The following is a 22,816-nucleotide window of genomic DNA, read 5'->3' as shown; positions in this document are numbered from 1 at the left end:
AAAAGCTATACGTCAAATAATGTAATGGGTATTGCTGTAGATAAGATAATAAATGAAAAGCATTCAGTTGTATGTATAGCCAAAGATCATGAAATTTGCTCACTATGCCCAAGTTTCCTCAAGTAGTGGCCCCTGAATCCTCCATACTGACCCATGCATCTTTTTTCAAAGATAGATGGCCCATTGACTTTACTATATGCAATTATTTGAATGCAGTTTAGAGAGCAAAAGTAAAACTATGTTCACGATGCTCTTAACCAAGCTCTAAGAGCATGCACAATTATAAATACAACAATGCAAAAAAACCTTAGTTATTTCGCAATAAAAATGTAACTCTTCTATTGGCCCAAGTATCCTACTTCCCTCCTACTCTGTACTAACAAAAACCAACCACAATACAAGGACAGCACTACGCAGGATGGGTAAGGTCTGTTGGTTAGTTATTGAAAGCTGGCTGAAATCATCATTGTTAAAGACAGGGTTTATCTCTATGCGAGGGTCAGTGTATGTCTCAATTGCTCAAAACTTTCAAATTAGAAAAAACAGAGAACATTTAACTCAAAGTTCAGAGGCTAACCAAGATACTACACCATGTAAACATTCATTTTAATGTTATAACTAGAACTATATTGGTTGCTAAATATGATTTTTGGTAATTAAAGAGAAAAACTATTTTAAATTGTACTATTTTTGCTATTATTATTACTATATGAAACAATGTGAATATTAAATTTTCTGTTGGCATAAGTAGGGAAAGGCCAAGTTGTCGCAGTTGTTGTCTAAATTAGAGACCATATAAATGAAAACCTGGAAAGAAAAAATGGAAAAAAGTCAGATTGCTTTATCTTGTCAGTACATAACCGCAACCAAGAGCAAGCCAGGCATTATAGCATTATTACGAAACACAATGTCACACTCTACAAGAAAAAATGACATTTGATGATTAGCATGCATTTATGTGGACCAAGTTAGAGAGTACATCGCAAGTTACACAAAGACACATGCTTAAGGCATGTAGCCAGTGCCAGCCAACAGAGAGAGCCCTGTTGACAGTGATTGATGAGATTAGCCCTTTCTCTGAGCTTAACAGCCAACAGGTATGAGATTACATAATGCCATACACTCAGCTATACACAAAGGGATGTTTAATTAATGCTCGCTACTAGTTTATGACCGTCATAGCTTGAACTGGGTTCTATGTCTGGTTCTGAAAGCTAAAGCTAGCTGGAGACAATACATGTCCTGCAGGATACTGGAGAAATATCAAGCATATTTTGGCCATTGAATTTTCTGATGATACACGCAAATTCTTTGAAAACTAGCATAATAATGGGTATATGCGAAAAGCTTAATTATTTTTAATGTACCTGTTTCATGTTTGGTTAGTCAATCCTCAAAAAATGATTTAAAACAAAAGCAAGGCTTATGGCAAAATATTCATTTTCCCTTAAATAATATCTGCTACAGTGAATGTTACATAACTGTAGCAGATATCACATTTCTATACGGAAACGTTAACTACTGCTAACCTTCGCTTTGAAACGGTAGCTTTGATTAGCATATAGTACGGAACTAAATTTTGTATGAGTATTACAATATTAATTATATATCCTTTCATAATTCGATTGAAAACTCTTTCTGTAAACCATTTTTAATTAAACTTTTGTTATAGATCTTTGAATCACTTGAACTTTTTGATAAGTTGGAAAACTGGGATTTTAATGATTTAACGTAAATCATGCATCCGACAACCAGCTAGCAATGGAAAGTTATTCAGTGATGCATATCTACCAATGTCTACCAATGATCGCAACACTCGATTCCATAAAATCGCTTGACATTTATATAATTTGCTTCAGTTTTTATTACTACAGAGGCTTTCTTAGCTTGTGCGGTCTGGTGGGTTCCTGTCCATGCATATACTGTTTGATCGTACAACATCGTAAGCATCATCGCAGTGACTTTATCTCTAAGCATTCATAACAGCTCCTCTTTGCTTTTTTCCACTTTGCTTTTCAGTTCTTATATGATAAACACATATATAAAGTCAGATTGTCTGCGTTGAAAAACATGAGTATGAAGCAAATGTTAGGCTACAGTCATCCAAATTTTCATTAAAAGTCATATATTTTTGTTACTTTGGATGGGCGAAAACAACAAATCCTGTAGCCTAATGTAGTCTCCAACGTTCGATGTAAAGTAAGATCTAAAGCAAAAGCACACATACCTGCTGCTTTCATTCTCTGTTTCATTTCTTAAATACAGTTTTATCAATTTAGATAAAGTTTTATCCTACTCACGTTGGTCTAAATCAGAAACTCGCTGCCGCATAGATCTTCTGCCAGCTCGGTTGGCTTCCATTGATAATACTTGCACTAAAAAGCGTTGCTGACATGAGATGAGTTAGATTTGAAGCCTTGAAGAAGATTTGAAGGTTTGATATCTACAACATGAAGCTCATCAAGCAATCCCTCTGCACTCCGAGTTCACGCAAGCGATATTAAGTCCTACAGAAAGAAATGTGGTTATCGGCACAATTAAATTAGGTTGATGCCCATACGCAAGTACACAATTTGTTTAATTTTTTGGCTGTTGAATACACAAAGACTCGGAGTTTACACAGCTGTCTGCAGGTCTGAAGCAGGCCTTACCTCAGCCTATGCAGAAAAAGTATTGTAACTCTGATGATTTCAATATAACAGAGAGAGTTTACTACCAGGCATGTACATTTTTGATGGTTTTAATTTATACGCTACAGCACATACAATAATATGCATAGACAATATACACATATTTAAAACAATAGCTTGGAGAGACTTGCCAAATGATTGGTTTAAAAGGCAATGATGAAAGCGTGCATTAACTTGAGCACAATTCTTTTAAAAACAATATTTTTGTATTGTATAACATGTTCTAGGACATACAAGTTTGAACCATACAAGTGATTTTAATGCCTTGCCAACCCCTTCTGAGAAGCTCTGCTAACTGATATGCCTGAGATTTATTTGAAGACCTTAGGGCTTTCTGCAATGCTTAAAAAACAGCACACAATTCACAAGCTATCGGCATGCGAATTACATCATGACTAACTGCTTGTCAATGGCAGAAGTTTAAAAAACACTGTAACATAAAGCGGCAATGAAATTTTTTTTCAAATCATTCAATTTGAAGTTAATTACGTGATTGCATCAACATGCTCTATCTAGGGCGACAAGCCATAATGGAGAGTTAGCTTTAATGATTAGAAGTTGTGGTTCATGTGACTCCATTTAACCCAACTGGCTCAATGTGAAGTCTGAAATGTGAACTGCACGACATGTAAATCAATATAAAACAGTTGCAAATACTTCTAACATTTTAAAATATACAATATTGGTTCAGATGTTTTAGAGGCAACTCAAGTGAATAGAATTAGCCATAAATTGTGAAATAAACATGAAATCAGAAATAGGCAGTGAATGTAACAAATCTTAATTTGTGTAAAAGTTCAACAGTTTGCTAAAAATGAAAGACACAAAATAATTGAGAAAAAAATTGCCTTGTTGCCTTCTGTGGTTCGTCTTTGTAGAATAAAATTGAAAATATTGTAGACTTTGACACTTTAAAAAAAAAATTTATAAACTTTGAAACTTTATCACCATTAAGGTAAGCTTGTTAAGCCATATTGCTCAGAACAACAACTGCTGCTTTACTGACCAGATCTAGAGGAGACAGTAGACCAAGATGAGCCGAGAATGCCAAAAACTAAACAGAATTAGTGCACATCTCGGTGCCTAAAATAGTTCTAGTCTCAGCCACACCAATTGCTGCAGAAGCAGCAGCAGCTCTCCAGCTTATTCATCCCAGCAACCCAAGACTGGAAAGATCATTAGTATTTATTAAAAATGTACCTGTTTTATAGTCATGACACATCTGTTGAAGTAATTATCTATTACACCCTGAAAACAAAGAAGTCTGGGGCTGATGTTTACAAGAAATATGTTTAAGAAATGGCTAGAAATAATATAAGTATTTAAATTCATTACATATATGCTATATGAATTTGCATTAAATAAAAAATCTTTAAAATTCATTGAAAACATTTTACTAAAAGCATTGGAGTAGGCCTATGTAAGAATGTCAAGGTTCAGAGTTGCAGTAAAACTGACATTGGGTTAATTAGTGTCCCTCTGGCAAAGCCTGGAGCCGCTACTCCTACATGTCATTTGCTGTTAATTTCTTTCATCTTTTATTGGCCAGGAGAAACTCCATAGCTATTGCATAATTACTCTCTTATTGAGGGTCTAATGTGCCAGATTAGGCATTCACTGAGTTCATAGATTAGTGCTCCGCATCGCATCGATTAGTTCTAAACAAAAATTTGTAATAATGAAACACTAAATTAAACATAATTAATAATAATGGAACAGTATCGTATGATAGAACAATCTTCTGCCAACACAATCGGTTTGAACTATTATAGCAATAATAAGTAAGAGTTATTAGCATAGATCATTGGCTAAGAGAACTTTTCAAGATTGGATGCAGATCTTCTCATTGAGCTGGGTGTATTTGGGAATTGAACAGTAACTTGCAGTTCACAGGCCAGGCGTTGTAAATGAACAGGCAATCACTGTCCAAGAAGTATATGGAAATTATGAAGAGTGTAAAAATTACAAATCTAATTCTTCTGCAAAATTGTAAAAACAGCTCCTACCAAATAAACGAAAGAGCGATGTTTAGTTTAGTCCAACCTTGTAGGGCCTAATTACTAATAATTGGATACCATTAGCATCTCTTGCCCATAAATTTTGCTGCTTTTTAGGTTTGATTTCCATCTAACAAATGAAGCCAGTTAAGTACCTGATGAATAGATGTTATATAACCCAATTATAAGTTATTGGCCAAATTTTCTGTAACAATTTCATTAAAATTTGAAAAATATGTTTGTTTTAGTTGTTTGTGATAGATAGTCAAGCTACCTAATTGCAACACAAGTATGATTGCATCATAAAAGCATCATACAAAGGGCTAGTGCTTTTACTTCTACATATACTTGTAGGTAGCTAGTATAATGATTCAATTTTGAAGTAGCCACCAGGTTATGTCTAGACTCCATAATGGCAATTTTGTTGAGTTTCTGCAGTGTCATAATCTAGGGCATATTCTAGGCGTTTTCTAAGTCCTGCAGGTTCTTGTTCATGTACATACAATTTCCATAACAATATCTTTATGAACCTATAAAGTTCCGGATGATTCAAAATGCAAGTATTTTAATAAAAACTTTAATAAATTGACTTTGAAACCAAACTTCAGTTTGTTTTTACAACTTCCACTAGAAACTTATAGGCTACTTAGAAAACACTCGGTGCTGAAAGCATGTATTTGACTTGCAGTGTATCATTCAGGCATTTTAAATAGAGCTGGGTACTATGGTGGCTGATTGCGATCAGCTAGAACACTCGTAATCTCGACCCAATGTTTTCATAATTTCGGTTCGAGAATTTACCGAGGAAGGGTGAGGTTATTCCGAATGGGCAAAGGTTTAGTTAGTGAGAAATTGAGTCAGTAATCATTTTGTTTTTTTTCAACATAATAACACACACATTTCGAAGGCAAACCTTTAATGAAAAATATGTGATGTTTTTTGTTGCCTTCCTTTTCACAATCATTGCCTCACAAGACGGTAACATAAATAGTTACAGTAAAATGAAATAGAATCTTCACAAACTTTCAGAATGGTAATAGAGTAGACAAATGTTTTAATGTGCATTTCATTTGTTCAGATCATAATCGTAACGAGTCCGTATTTTTTGTAATATCGTGTTACAAAAGTGCAATTATTTTACAACGTATGTTGGAAATTTGTAATATATAAACGAATACAGAAGAATTAATAGCATATTTTTGAGAAAAATTTCTTTCCGTTTCGTGAGCATGTTACCATTTTTTCTTAACACGAAAAAAACTATGATAAACCACTATGTAAATGTGTTATGTTACTTTGATGAAATATTTCATATTTTTAATTAAATATTTGCCTTGAAATGCATGCTTTATGTTGATAAACAAAACAAAAATATTACTGACACAATTTCTCACCAGCTAAACCTCTGCGTTTCCAGAATAAGCCCATCTCTCCTCAGTAAATTCTCCCCCGAGATTATGAACATCTTGGGTCGAGATTACGACATTTCTAAATGGCTGTGATTAGCCACCATAGGGTATCTATCACAGTGCCCTGCTTTTCTCTGCAAAAACTTACTTTATTCACTGTCTAAAGGCTGGTTCACACTATATCGCCATGTCTCGGTGTTGTCATTTTGACGTTGGTCGTCAATTATGTGAACCGTGAACTGATATCATCGACGAAGCATCACCGACACGTCGGGAAAGTTTGCAACTGTCAAACTTTCCCAATGCTTCGCCGAGCATCGACGACCACCTTTTAAATGTGAACCATTGTAGTGATGGTAATTCACAGTCGTGAATAGCGTGATCGACTCATATCCATTTATGATAGTCGCTGCAAGACAAGTTTTTTATTTTGCATGCAAAAACCAAGAGGTTTCCTTGCAAACATTTAACAAAATAAATGTCACAGGTATTTCCTGATGCAAATGCAGTAGGTTTTGTGATAGTGTGAACATGGTTATCACCGACAATCGCCAAAGTATTGTGGCATCAACGCCGAAATACAGCAATATAGTGTGTTTGAAATAGTTTGTGTTGAAAATGGTACTGTACACCTTTTCTGCGACCATACATCATGATTGCGCCATACTTGTTTGTGGAGAAACTCAAATGTCTTAGTAAGGCAACTATTGCTTATTAAGCCATTACACCTGTGACATTAGCTGACCCTGTATGCCAGCTGTTTGCACTATTTATGCATCCAAGGACTGCCCTATCTGCGCCGACCATGGCAGTCAGTTGTTGTCTGAACTTGAAAAATAAGTGTTTTGATTGAGAAACTATCTAAGGATATACATTTCACAACCTATAGTTTCAACACTTTGTTATAACTCAAAAATAGAGGGCCTTTGGGAAAACTTTCTACCTTTGTTATGTAACAGAATTGAATAATATAATAACTTGGGCTACAAAATATAAATATTTTTATCAATATTTTGATGAATACTTCTATAATTAACTGCAAAAATGCTTCTTTTGTCATTCTATACAGTCATGTTATTTTTGATTATGCATGGCAGGCATGTACTATTATGAGCCGGTGGTGATTGGCGTATCATCTAAATAAAGCCCTACATAATGCCTTCAGCATTTAGTGTTGATGCAGCTATGTTTACATGCAGCTGCAAGTAAAAATTTAATATATCATGACTTTTACCTTCTGTGATATTGAGATATTGAGGTCTACAAATATTTAATTCTCAGAATGCTTAGTGAAATATAAAGCCTTAGCTACTATTCCATATGCTGTATAAATTTATGCATCAACTATAACTGTTATAATTAATTCGGTAGACAATTAAAATATAGTTAGCTGCAAAATGATAATCTATAGCAATTTCTTTAATAAATTTAGTAAATAAAAATATTTAATAAAGCTATGATTAAGTTAGTTCAGAGTAATTTTATAATGAGTAAGCAATTTATTTTTGGTTAGCAGAATGGCGATAGATTAAAAGGACATTGCTAGACCTGCAAAACATCATAAAATAACTTCTACAAAATGTTATAAGCATTGGCTATACTAACACCCCATTGATCTTACTCACATTCTAAATTAAATGTTTTTTTTGTCGATAGAAAGTATTTTATTTAGCCATGACTAGTTTCTGTATTTAATTTCAAACATGTTTTGTCAGAGCATGTCCTGCAAAAGCTTTGCTTTTGTAGCAATCTTGTGCTACAAAAGCATTGCTTTTGTAGCACAAGCTTTTGTAGCACTACCAGATAAGCGTGCAAAATAAAAGTGTTCATGACTTCCAACTAATAAAAATATAGCAACTTGATGGGTGCAGCAACTTGTGCTACAAAAGCTTTGCTTTTGTAGCACAAAAAGCTACAAAGCTACAAAAGCTTTGCTTTTGTAGCACAAGATTTGACAAAAGCTGAAGCTTTTGCAAGAACAACCTTTGCTTTTGTAGGATAAAAGTCAATTAATTGATACATAATTGGAATGCTTGTTTCATATGTTAGCTGTAGCCACGCCAGTGATTGCTGAAAGAAGTGTTAATTTACTTCATTGCAAAGTTACAGTTACTGTTAAATGGTTAAATGGCGTTGGTTGTTGTTTGACATAAAGGATGCAAGTATCAAGGGTATGTTGAAATTTGAAAGGCCATTCATCCAATACTTTACCTGAGTTGTGAGATTGTCTATACTGATCGTTTAATTTAAGCTGCATCTTACTCCTTTCTCATGGTTTAGCAGGCACATTAGATACTAGACAATACCAATATATTATTTAGTATTACCATATTACGCATAATTGGCATGATTCGAATAATTCAAATGATTTGCAAGTCAAATTACTTTGCAATAGAGCTTTTCAATGAACACCTGTCCACAGCCTTTAACACCAGCACTTGACCCCATAGGTCAAGTATTAGCCTAATTACTGACTCAATAAATAGCTATGCAGTCTTGTCACAGCTAAGCTTAGCAGCAATCGTTCGGAACATTGGCTCATTGAGATTGCTGAAATCAAAGTAAAAATGACTGAAGTGTGAAAATGTTTAAAATTGTTCGCAAGTGCCGTTTCCATGATTCGCAAGTATGATGGACTCGATAATGTTTTGCAGATCGAAAACTCGCTTAGCTTGCAGACTTATGCTGTTTCCATGACGCGGATAACTTGCGGATTGGCTGAAACTCGCGATTTATGCACATCATGGCAACACAGTGATGTACAGCTTATTCATATAGAGAGTGAATTTTGACAAAACGATTTAAGAAACAGAAGAAAGTTGTCATGATTGATTAGACATAGCTTTTATTTCTTCTTCATTACTCATATATACTGCCTGTCCTAGGCCATTGTTAATCTGTATACAAAAAGTTGATATCATGCTTGCACTACCAGATAAGCGAGTTGAATAAAGTAATAAGAAACATTTTTGTGAGAGAGAATCACACAGGATAAAACTAGTGTCTGCTTTTGGTCTAATTTTTGTTAGAGTTTTGACTTGGGCAGGCTAGACATTACTGAGAATCGGTCAACTACCAATATATTTTAATACAATTCTCTTCATTCTGAGCTTTGCAGTAAAATTCAGAAGTCATCCCTGTTAACAACAAAATAATGCAATAGTTTCATGCAACATGACCTGATTCATTGAACCTCCTTTTGAGTAAGGTTGCTGAAAATGTATTATCTAGAAACCCAGTTTGCCTACACAGGAAATCTTAATGGTGAGGTTTACCAAAATTATATAATGTAACATCAATCAATGTCATACTTTTGCAATGCATGCTTTGCTGTTCAACCTCAGAAAACCTTTTAACAGTTTGTTGCAACACTTTGCATTGAAAAATGGTTTAACTTATTTACTGATGATGTACGGAGAATAAAGTATAAGCGAAAGTAGTCATCATATCAGTTCTGCAAGATTGGTGTTGAGTTGACCAATTGTCTATAAATTGAGCACTACTGCAAAATAAAAGTGTTCATGACTTCCAACTAATAAAAATATAGCAACTTGATGGGTAAATTTAATACATAGCCTGCAACATCAATACAACTTACAATGTGACCATTACAAAATGAATTATTGCTGTAGAATGATAAGTTTTATTGGTGCCCAGATATAAAATGGCTAACAATGGCCGTAAATGTGTGTCTATATTTCTATTCAGTTATACAGCCATGCTGTATAACTGAATACTGTTATACTGTTATACTACATACAGCCATGCTGTATGTAGTATAACAACAATTCAAATTTCACTACCGCGCATTATTCATTATACATGCAGTAAGTATCTTATGATGCGTAGTGAGCAGAATTGGTACAGTGGTGGTATTTGTTACAGCGCATTAGGTAGTGCTGGATGCGGTGAGAGTGTTGCTTGAGTGAATTTTGTGTGCTAGATGCAAAATGAATTTTTGCATCATACAGTAGGCATCACTTTTGCACCACACATCCTACAGAAATGTACAGCCGATTTTCGTGAAAACTCATCACAGAATTAAGTACAATGGACCCTCACCATGTTATTTTAATTCATGTTAGTGTTAACACCGTAAAACAGATAATTTGTATAGAGGGTGCAAAAACCCAAAAATAATATCTAATACAAATATACTATAGTATAAATCATCAAAATTATGTACACATATCGTAAATATTAAAAATTAGTAACAAAATAGTATATTAAACATAGTTACCTAAATTAAATTTAGTGTCATCGGTAGTTATTGTCTGCAATGAAATGTAAAATTACTATGTTATATGTGCAGTGTATGCCGAAGGAATTTCTTACGTTCGAAGCGGGTGTGTAACATAGTGCAAACGTTGAATTTAACTTAGATGGATGTAGCTTACCAATAATAGGATTAAAGCTAAGGTTTAGTATGTATTTTTAACTACTATACCGAACTTTAACTTTTTCCTCGCTAGAATTTTGTCACCTACCTGTTTCTGGTTTCGTTTTCACAATAACTTGTAACAATTAACCGTAAGCTGAACAAGGTCGAGCATTGTATCTATTTCATATATTGTTAGAGAGATTTAGTTGAATACATGTAGCATATCAGTGTAGCTGTTATTTTGAGATAATCAGTACAATCACTGCCAAATTTGAACTTCGAGGAAATTTTTGGTTAATTAGCATTGTGAAAAATATTTTTTTATGAAAAGGGTGGAAGATCATTATGCTTACATCCCAGAGCAAAAAATAGCAAAACAGAGAAAAAACACTAGAACACAGTGTATTGGACTTACATCAGTAGACTTTGATGCAACCACAACACAATAGAAAGAAGTGCTGCTCAAACCTGATATAGAATGAGGAGCACACAAGTTAATCATAATCAGCATGTTGCATATGGTTAAAATGAAGATTTATTATAGTTCTAATAAATAATGTTGATGACAATCAATTACAGAGAACCCAACTTCATTTATTGAATTAGTGATACTACTTTACTACCTACTTAGAATTGATATTGTAGTTTGACCCTGAGTTTATGACTTTGTTCAACATAGCTTCTGACAATCACTTTAGTCTCTGGAAAGCCTGCAGTGTCATTTGGTTCAGAGTACCGATTTCAAACTAATGCCTAGTTCCAATACACGTTCACTTTTAAGTTTTAAAGAACGCCAGTTTTTAGTATGCATGAATTGATGGGTTTTTAGAGAATTCATCCAGGAAGTAAATGTGTAGTAGATCACAATGGACAGTTTGCGGTAGCACCAAAATTACAGTAGCAGTAGAAGCCTACTCATATTAAAAGATTTGATTGCTCTGAAATATTACCTGGTACTGCGCCGTGATGACACAGTGTAGTGGCAAATTGTTACTACCATTGATACAAGGTAAAAGATGTGGTAAAAATGTTATCTCAGCATTACAGCATCTACTGAAATGTCAGTATCTAGGTCGTTTCCAAATGACATCCACAGCTTTTATTTAGCTACCAATTATGAAGCCTGGTTATGTAATGTTAAACCGACGACTCATAACACTGAAAATCCCTCTCGCTACCCCTTTTATCTAGCTAAAGTCTATAAATCATAGGCCAATCGTGGTAACATATCATGTCCTATGCATATATAACAAAGTTATTCACTGCAACTGCTTGCTGTTTCATTTAATTTTTTTTTTCATATTTATTAAATAGAGCTATGGAAAAGCTAGAAACACTACACAAGTTTTGTTTCAGATTGATGATGTTTGATAGGTATAGAATTAGGCTCGATGTACCTCAAGTTTTTTGAATCTCTGTTGTCTAAAGCACGTCAACAGACTATCCTGCATACTATGTCAAAACTTTGATGCCACAAAACATCCTGATCTCACAAAAGGTTTGCTATTAAAAGTTGTTAAGTTTTTGAGTCATTACCATTGCTCTTTTTTTTTATTTCCATACAACATCACTTGCTTTTACCAATTCTTCCATTAGCCAGTAAAATAAACTTCATACCAACATGTCAATATCATGTAACTGCAAGGTTTAAAGACAAGGTCACAAAACATTGTTATGTTATTCTAATCACTTAGCTTTGGTGGGGGATTACGTTATTCTTGCAGATTAAGAGGATTAACAGTTGACATTAAACCATGGTCAGGGTTGTCACCATTATGAGAAAACATAACTACTAATTAATGAGCACTGCACTCACTTGTCAACAATTGTCAGTCTAGACATCTATATAGTTGCATTAGCCGTGCAGTGGCACTATTAAGTGTGTCACAGTCATGATGCTGTCAGGATAATTGCATTACAAACTTTTACTATGGGTACTGCTGTACAAGTACAAGTGCAAGTACAAGTACTGCTTTTACTGCTGTACAAGTCTTTTCTAATGCATAGTAATGAGTATTGATTCAGTGACAGTATTACCTTCTGCACAGTGTGCAATGCTAGATACAGTGGAAGTGTTGCTAAGATACATTTCGTAGTGCTACAAGCAATAAAAACCTCTGCATTCCGGTTGATTGTACATACATGCACAGTACATTTTCATGAAATATCATTCCAAAATCAAGTATAGTGTTGACAATTCCAACACAATTGCAAGATGTGGATGATATTAAAATTTGAATGTAATTGGGCAAACAAGGCGATCACCACTAGCATATTGTAGCCTATATGATTGGAATCTGGAATATGATATGGGACTTACTAGACAAGTTCAGTAGTGCTAACAATAGTATCGGACGATCTTGTACAATGCAGTACAGATGCTTAGAAAGTCAGTAGTGTCAGCTGGTACACAGTATCAGTTTCATACTAATTCACAGTTGCAGTAGGCCTACGCATGCAGTTTCAAGTTTTAAAAATGTGCATTAGTACTACATTTGTATGTATGAATTGCTGGGTTTTAGGTAATGAGTCATGAAAGTAAATAGACAGTGGATAAAAGTAGGAAATTTACAGTAGGAGCACGGTTTAAGTAACAGAAAATGTCCATTTTGCCTTATAAAGTTGTAATGCGGTGGGAAATTACTGCTTACTGAGCTGCAATTACACAGTACAGATTTAACTAGACCTGCACGATTTGTCTCCCCATGCCAATTCGATTATCGACCTCAACTTCAATCGAACACCGTTTATAACCGACACACATGAGGACTCACCACGGTGTCAAACGATGTCACAATTGATTGCGGTTAACCTGACACCGAGACAACATGAACATCCTCATTTCATAAACCTTAACTTCAGATTTTTGTAATGAAACTTAACTCTTTCACTGCCAACCATGTACAAATTCAAGTATCTACCCAGTGCCAGCCATTTTACCAAAAGCTGCCGACATTACTTCATGATATGTATACAGTATTTTTGTTCAATCTTTATCTAGAACATGTATGTTATGGTGCATATTTTATTTTGACAACATTTTAACCAACATTGCTATCCAAAAATTCAATGGATCTACACTTCGTGCAATGATAAAGCTATGTGAAGCTACGATCGATGCGAATCTAAAACGATTCTCCACAATGTTCCTTACTCTTACAAAACTGTTACTTTCACCACTATCAGAGACAATGCTGCTACTTTAATTATCAGTATGATCACAAAAATCTGATTTGGCTATAATGTGATCAACATAACTAATTACCTGTTTTCTGACTCGCACGCGGTACACAAAAATGAACTCACACAAAAAAATGTTCGTTTTTAGGTTAGAAAGTTTAAAACTGCTTCGTTGTTTTAGGCTGATTCCTTTAGAGAAGTTTTCGGACAACACTGTCATCTTCGTACAAGTCTTAAAGACCACGGGTTATGTTGTCAACAAATAATAAAAACAGGTTACTACGTAATTGCTGGGAAAGTCGCAATAATGCATCTATGGCAGTGGACCCTAGAAAACGCATAAAAGCGTTTATGGCAGAGGGAGGGATAAATAGCTTTTGAGAATGGATGTGATATCTACGTATATGTAAAGTAAAGATTAAAAACCTTTTGAGAGGATATGGTATGATATGGAAACCGAAACCGCACCTCAAACTCACACTAGTTAACCGGTGTTTTCAGTTTTATTCGATGTCAGAAAATTAAACATTTGGCTCGATTAAATATAAACTGACCGCAACCATCGAATCAAACCGAAACATCGTGCAGGTCTAGATTTAACGCATCACACCTCTAAACCATTCACACAAATCAGCAGTCTGATTGCATTACAATTGTTTAGCAGAGTTTAATTAGCAAGAGCTTGGTTTGAATGGGTCTTGTGTTATATTTAAAAGCACAAGTATACACCACAAAAAGTTGCATTGTTTGAATTGACATTATTAAAACTGCAAATTAATAAAATGTGGCAAATAATCAACATTTCACTGTAAGTTTAAAGTCTGTTGTTAGAAAATTCTGAACAATGTTCATACTCCTTGAGACAATTTAATCTTTAGTTTTGCGCAATGAGAATGCCTAGGCAAGTAAATGCATTCAGCTAGTTTATAAACAATGCTTACATTAGTAGTGCTGCAGCTCACTGAGATTTTTTTTATTTTTATAAGCAATCATGAAAACAATGTAGCATAGTAACACACTTGCGTCGGTAAACTAGAAATTTTCTTTCCGAACTCAGAGTCACGAAAAACTTCAAAGGCTGAAAATAAATTAACTTCTAAAAACTTTCCTTGAAGCAAAGCATTTGCTACTGCTCAAGTATGTAAATTTGATGTAGCTTGTCATGTTTTCACTTTTCAGACCCCAATTATATATCTTACAAAGGCTTTAACAGTAAAAATCATACCAACAGAAAACAGTATAAGCCTACCAGCGTTGTGAGGTAGCATCATATCCTATAAAACAAATGAGCTAACAACGACTCTTTTTATACATTTTGGGTAATATGTGATGTGCTCTCATGTGTGACACAACAGTTGTGATGCAGTTCACCAAAAGAATTCACAGGCGTTAAAAATAATCACTTATTGTGAGATTTAGCTTTCTGTAGCAGAGTTAAATGTATGACACGAGCTAATTAAAGTTACCAAAGCGTTTTTCATGAAAATATTAAAATGTTGATATCATCTACATGTAAATTGTTGCAACTTTTACGTACTATTTATTGATTATAACGCATAACTAATCTTGCTGTCATTATTTGGCAAATAATTCCCATAAACTTTTTGAAACAAATATTTTGAAAGGGTCCAGTACATACAATTTTAAAAATTGTTTTAAAAAAACTATTGGTATTTTTTAATTTGTTGAATTTCTGCATGTGGTATTATGTGATTTGGTGGCTGGGATGTTTCAAAATTAAAACTGTTAACATTTAAGTGCAATTATAGGGCTCAGAAGAAAAATATTTCTCCAACAATTATGTCAATCGCTGCACTTCCTGTTTTCCTCCCGTGATGCCATTGGCTATTGCAGCCAAGTTGCAGTGTTATGCATCTTTATTGACATACATCTTATTTTGTGTTTGCTTACAGTTGTTTAGATAAAATTAAAATATAGGCTTATACTTAGACACATTGCTATAGCTGTTTCAAATTTTTTAAAGATAGGTTGATTAGAATTAGTCCCATTGTTTTCCATTAACTACTGTATGAACACATGAGGAACCATTGATAATGAGACGGTATGTCTATTTTGATAAACAACAAGCATGACTATTGATGTAGTTTTTGAGGTCTGGGCACATTTATTTTCTTGTGAGCATTGTAACTGGAATTGAGTTTCGCAAATTTTAATCTTAAAATATTCTGCTTGTCCGAACTCCGAAAACCACTAGCAAGTTTTCATATGATAAAAAAACTTCAATACTCTTTGATTAACTCTTCAAATACTTGACAGGTAAAATTGCCTTAAAGATATTAAAGCAAATGAACTATGTATAAAAATTGAGACTAAAATGTCACAAGCATCTTAATTACTGTTTAAACCTTATAATAATTGCTGACATTTCGGGAAGCACAGCGAGAGTTATATTAACATGTAAAAATTATTATTAAATTAACTTATTATATTAACTTGTGAAAAATCATGGCAGCTTTGACTATCCATCATAAGTGGCCTCTGAGCACAAGTTGTCTCATCCTGCATATATGCAAAAACTGCAAACAAGATGCCTGGATGCTTATATAGGCAGTTCATCAGCTCAGCCTTTTCATTAGCCTTTTCATCGCATCATACAAATTCCAACCAGTTCTATTTGTAGATGGATGAGAGTGTAAACTAATCAGTTGTAGTGTTCTTTTAAATACTTTTTACAAATGTTTGTGTCTCCTTGCTGATTTTCTAGCCATAGTACAAGATTGCTAGGATTGTTCTTGGTCAGTGTGACGACCAGCTGTCCTTATCTTCCCAGCTGTCATTATCCTTGTGCTTTTCTTTTAACTGTCTCTGGCAGTAATGTTTCATGAATGGGCCAAATTCTAAAAACTATATCTCAGCAAAGTATCACAGCAGGAATTTATTTTTCAAAAATAATCTTTTCGTTGCAACTTTTCAGTCTTAACCTATTACAGAAAATTTTATTAAATTTTGCATGCTTATGACACAAACTAAGCAAACAGCCCATTTATTCACTAGTATCATTTTTTAAGCGACACAGATAATTGCTTGAGAATAGCAAAGCACAACTGCCCTTTAACTTTGGTAAACGATATTGTTATGAAAGTAAAGCCTGGTTCCCATATACGTAGCAAAGCACCGGCGGTAATATCGGGCAGCAAAACACTTGCGGCGCTCGGCGCAGTTTAATGTTCACATAAAAGCCACATAGTCAATAATATCGTAAACATAATTGCGTAATCAAATAAAATGTTTGTTCACCATGCAGTTCCCATAATGGTGACCTTTACCCGTACAGTGCATTTCGGGAAGGTTTTGCCTGCGGCCATTGGCAAAATTTGAACATGCGCAAACTCTCGCATTGACCGCAGGCATCCACCGGCGGTGCACTGCCATCCGCGGCGTGTAGGTTCCCATTTTAGCGCAATAGCCGGCGGTGCTGTCGCCGGTACTTTGCGGCGTATATGGAAACCGGGCTTAATGTGCAAGCTATCTTTACAACTAACCGTCAACCTTGGTAATGTTATGCAGATGTAAGTGTGTCATGAGTAGATTATCAACAAACAAGTTTTTCCCAACTGTTTATATATACCAGTACAGCCTACACTAATAGGTGTGTCAATAAAATATAGTGAGTATGCCTAGGCAAACATCTTAAACCAATAGAAGCTGAATGGTCGGCGCTGGTAGCGGCATTCTTGGGAATCAGTTTGCATGTTGTAGGTTTGACTTCCCTATTATGCAATGTTTTTCCCAAACCTCCAACCATGGCTTGGAACTGAAGGAGATCCAGGGCTCTTATTACCAGAAAACTAGTAGCCTACCCTGTCAGTCTGGCACACTGAATTTGCAAATTTATTACACATAGCTGCAAGGTGGTTAAGCTGAGCCATTGTTAGCGTGCACAGCTGCTCAGCAAAATATTTTGAGTTCAATTCTCCATGCAATGTTTTTCCTAACCTCTATATCTAGCTTTAGACAGATGGACAGACACGGCTTTTATTAATATTTTTAGTATCATTCCAAAAACTGTCTTCACAACCGAGTGCAGGTTGGCCAAGTAGGTAGTAGGTAGCCAAGGCCTTAGCTTGAGGAATTTGACTTTAACGAGTTCTTCTACTGAGGAGTCTTCCTTAAAATCTGACATAAATATTCCTATAAAGTATACCTATATGAGTATAGTCACTGATATGGACCATTACATAAAGGGGGCTCATGTTTGTAAACTAAGGAAAGAGAAGATAATTCTGACAACTTATTGAGAAGTGTTTTCTGCAAATCCTACCATTTTAACTGATTTTAGATTCATCAGTATTCATAAGAATGCCAGCTCCTAGCAGCACTGTTTTCTAAGTTGTTTGAAAAACTGTTGAGCACTGACCTCAGAGAGATATGAGAAAAGCTAGCTGATTAATGTCTCAATCACTCCAATCACTACAGATAACACTTTCGCTTGGACATTCTACAGCCTTCGAAGCTCAAATCTTGCCCTTTGTACATCTTCTTTGTATCTTTTTTTAACTCTGGCATCACCCGGGATGGTTATACAACTAATCTAACCCTCTGTTGTTTCTTTTATGATTAGTGCTAATCCTTTAATGTTGTCAATTTCAGACACTGGCTCTACTCATTGGTTATACCAACATGCTGTGTGTGGCATGTGATGCTTCTTACAGAAATTCCAGCAACTTGCTGCGGTCACTTGATCATGTCGACGGTTGTATTATGTTTGTGCAATCTTTGAGCACTCATTTACAATATAACTGGTACATCCTTCGTCTTACACAATCTGAATTTAACATCATTCGTACTCTTCTCAATCCATGCTTTCCTGGCATTGGTTTGCAGTGCTTAGTCTTGTGCGGCTGTTATTAGACTATCTACCTCTTTCTAAAGGCTTCTTCTTGGCATCCACTTTTGTGTCCCGTACTCTCTGATTACTTGTTTTTATTTGTTATTGTACATTCATCAGTTTCGGTGTTTATTATTTAGCATAGCAACTTTCCGTTTTTCTCTAAATTCTATATTTGCATGTCTTCCTCATTGTTAGATATCAGTTCATTTAAAATATGTATGATTTCTTCACTCTGATCATTGTGTATTTCTTCAGACTGCGGCCTTTTTACTTTACGGTTATTATTGTTATTATTATTCCTAGTACCCATGGCAGTCCGCTGTATCTTCATGGATAGTCATGTGTGTTGATAAAGTGCAGAGAATAAGTATATTTACAATTATTCTACCCTTAAAGAAGGCAGCTCATTATTGCATGCGTTAAGGTAGTCTACTCTTAAGCTGTATACCACACATTTGAAACCAATAAAAACAACATTTTCTAAATCTCTAACCCTGGCTTCAGAGGCCCAGAAAAAAATGCCATATACTGTAGAAAGGATCGACTAGTGTCTGCTCTGTTTGATGTGCTGTTATTAAAACAGGTAGAAAATGAATGCCTGAACTGGTTTTTCATTAGATGAAGTAATGCGCTTAAACACTCTCTGCTTGATAATGTAGCATTTTATTGGCAAACCGCAATGTTTTATTCATTACAATTATATAAATATAAAATGCTAGTAGAAGCAAGAAAATATTTTCTTTGTAACTATTGATGCATCATTGTAGTAATAACCAATGAACTAGGACAAATTAACTGACGTTTTGCTGCCTTCATCGCAAAACTAGCTGCATGCGATTCTCACAGTGTGTTTGTTCAGTTGTAGACAGAACAGTGTAAGCTTGTTAATTAGTGGCATGCCTAATGGCCTGTTCATGGTTTTCTGAACAGTCAATTAACACTTTCATGCAATATAGGCCGTGCACCAAGGCAGTTTATCTTGCATTTCCATTGGCACCGTTTTTCAGTAGAAATTTATGCAGTGATTTAGACTAATTATTGTATGGATAATTCAAAGCTGAAGAAGTGCTGTAGCTGTCATTTCCACTTCTATGAGAGATTTGATAAAAATGATATTTTAGGATTTATCTCCCCTGTAAAAACGATTCCTTCCATAGAAGCATCAGATTTGCAACTTTTTTATCAAAATGATTTTGCAGTGATTTAGAATGTCAGGGTGAAGTCAAAATTGACCTTCTATCTATTGTTGAACAATCCATATCATATGATTGTTACATGCACACTTAAATTATATACATGTACATACGTATATGCACATAAGTATATAACCATGTAGTTCAATAGCTTTCTTTTACAATACATAATAAAAACATTCTAACTATGTTTTATAAACTGACACTGATGAATCATACAAAAATAATGAAAACACATTGTGAACATTTAGTATGTGTTTGAATAATGATGTTTCTACTTTTGTAGAAATTATCTTTTAAATTTATTTGTTATTGTATTGTATTTTTTTAATTATGTATCAATATGTTGTTGATTAATTAACATTAATATCAAAAGACGAATTTTTTAGCGGAGTTCTGCATGATCATACTATGTTTGCATAAATTTATTGATGTGTGCTATTTATTTTTGGCACTGTTGTGAGGTAATAAAATACAAAATAATTTAGTTGGTTTTAATGCATTTACAACTTTTTGGATAAAAATGTTAGGTAAACCAGTTGTTCTAGTACCTACCATTATGTCCCTTTTTGCCATGACCATAACCAGTCAGCCAACATCCACATTTGCAAACTATATTTGTTGTGCAACAAATAAAATGCTATGAATTTTTGTACTTTGTGAAAATGTAGCCAATTTACAGATAAGTTCAAAAGATAGACTACAATCATCGAAATCAAACCATCATTTTTTGTGGATTTTTATTCACAAACAACTTCTTGGTAATTCAATTCATAATTTGTTTGTTTTTCTTTCACATCACAAAACACTTTGATTTCATGCCTGATAAAAACCTGCCTATAAAAGCTCGGCTGGCAGCCATCAGTTGTGCATTTTATGGCAAACTTTGGTGTAAGGAGACTTAACTTTTACAGTGTGTACAAATTTTACCAAAGAATTCATTAATTTTGGACACAGATCAACGAGGAAACAACTCCAAGTTCAAAACTACCTCTAACGAAATTAAAAATATATCCACGATAGGAGGCAAAAATGTTCCGCCTCCTATTATCAATTTGCTATACACATTTTAAATAATTTTTATATATACGAAGGCCTCTTATTAGGGGGCCTCCCATCCTACATATTTTGAGTATATATATATATATATATATATATATATATATATATATATATATATATATATATATATATATATATATATATATATATATATATATATATATATATATATATATATATATATATATATATATAGTAGATATGGGTAAACCATAGTTTATCATTGCACTAATGTTTGTACAGCTATTTACACTTGTGTTTTCTTAAAAAAAAGATCCATCAACTTATAATCTAAATTCGTCCAACTACAACTTGAACTCAGGCTGATGAATTGTATCAAACTGCAAGTAAAACTTAGGTCTTTAAAATATTTAATCTAACATATCCTGAAATTTTATGCAAGCAGTTCCAATTTACACCAGTGTTCATCACATATCTTTTACAGCAAGTAACAGCCTTTTTCATATATGACTTGTTGGTCATCGTTGTCACTAGTTCAAAGCAACTTTTAAAAAAAATCGGTTTACTGTGAAAATGAACAAATTGGTGTCATGATTATGTTAATCAGGGATCAACACTTTTAACCAATCACAAATACATCAGTTTCTTCTATTACTACACAGCCATCAGGGGTGTGTGGTGTCTTTGCAAATAATAATTTTGCCAGCGTAAATAGCCAATGCCTTATTCCTTGTGTTTCTCTAATGTTTTCTGTTCTGTTGAACAGAAAACTCTCTACAGACTCTTATTTGATAATTGCTGGCATAATCATTACATTGCATAGAGTAATCAGTAATGTCACGGTTACACTATATTGCGCTGAAATTTTGTTGATGATATGTTCAACTCATCTTCATAGCTGCTAAAGTCTGGTTTCCATATCGATTGCGAGACTCCGGCGGTAACTTGCGCAGCAAAACGCTTGCGACCTTAGGATCGGCAGCTTCTGTTCACATCTAAAGCTGCATTGCTAAACATAATCGCAGCTTCACATAAAATGTTCGCTCGCCACGCCATTTTGATAATGGTGACCTTTACCTGTACAGTGCATTTCAGGAAGGTTTTGCTTGCGGCTATTTGCGAAATTTGAACAACGCTAAACTCTTGTGTTAACTGCCGGCAACTACCGGTGGTACTCGGCGGTACCCGGCGTGTAGGCTCACATTTCACCGCCATAGCCTGCGGTGCTGTTGCCGGTGCTTTGCGGCATATATGAGAACCACGCTTAAGGTAGTCGTTGTGTAACTCCTATTCATTTACAGACGACTGTCGCCATGGACCTAGAAGATCAGCTGGAGACGATGAGCACCAATATGACATACATTCAGAGTAACGTGTCTGAGTGCCAAAACAATATCATGCAGATGGAAGAGGAGGCGAAGGTTTGTTCATTTGCTTTTGCTATGCGTCTGCTTAGGCTTGTAGTGGCTACTGCTAGCATTTACTAACTTTGCATTGTTTCCTGTCTAAGCATTTACTAACCTCGCATTGCTTCCTGTCTAAGCATTTACTAACCTCGCATTGCTTCCTGTCTAAGCATTTACTAACCTCGCATTACTTCTTGTCTAAGCATTTACTAACCTCGCATTGCTTCCTGTCTAAGCATTTACTAACCTCGCATTGCTTCCTGTCTAAGCATTTACTAACCTCGCATTGCTTCCTGTCTAAGCATTTACTAACCTTGCATTGCTTCCTGTCTAAGCATTTACTAATCTCGCATTGCTTTCTGTCTAAGCATTTACTAACCTCGCATTGCTTCCTGTCTAAGCATTTACTAATCTCACATTGCTTCCTGTCTAAGCATTTAGTAATCTCGCATTGCTTCCTGTCTAAGCATTTACCTAATATATTTCATCAGTGTGTTGTATGTTTAGTAATTATTCATTGCTTTATTTATCCTTTTTAATGTTACAGCGGGCTTAGCTAACAATTCCCATTTATCGGCCCGTTCCCATAGATGGCTATACTCGAATTTACGTAAGCGCATGTAAATCAGTAAAGTTATCTTCTACAGTCATGCAGCAACATTTGATTTTGTCAATTCAGAATCTA

Source organism: Watersipora subatra, chromosome 3 (genome assembly GCF_963576615.1).
Source record: "Watersipora subatra chromosome 3, tzWatSuba1.1, whole genome shotgun sequence".
In the NCBI taxonomy this organism is placed as follows: domain Eukaryota; kingdom Metazoa; phylum Bryozoa; class Gymnolaemata; order Cheilostomatida; family Watersiporidae; genus Watersipora; species Watersipora subatra.
The sequence above is the reverse complement of the archived record's forward strand: the minus strand, read 5'-3'. Positions refer to the sequence as shown.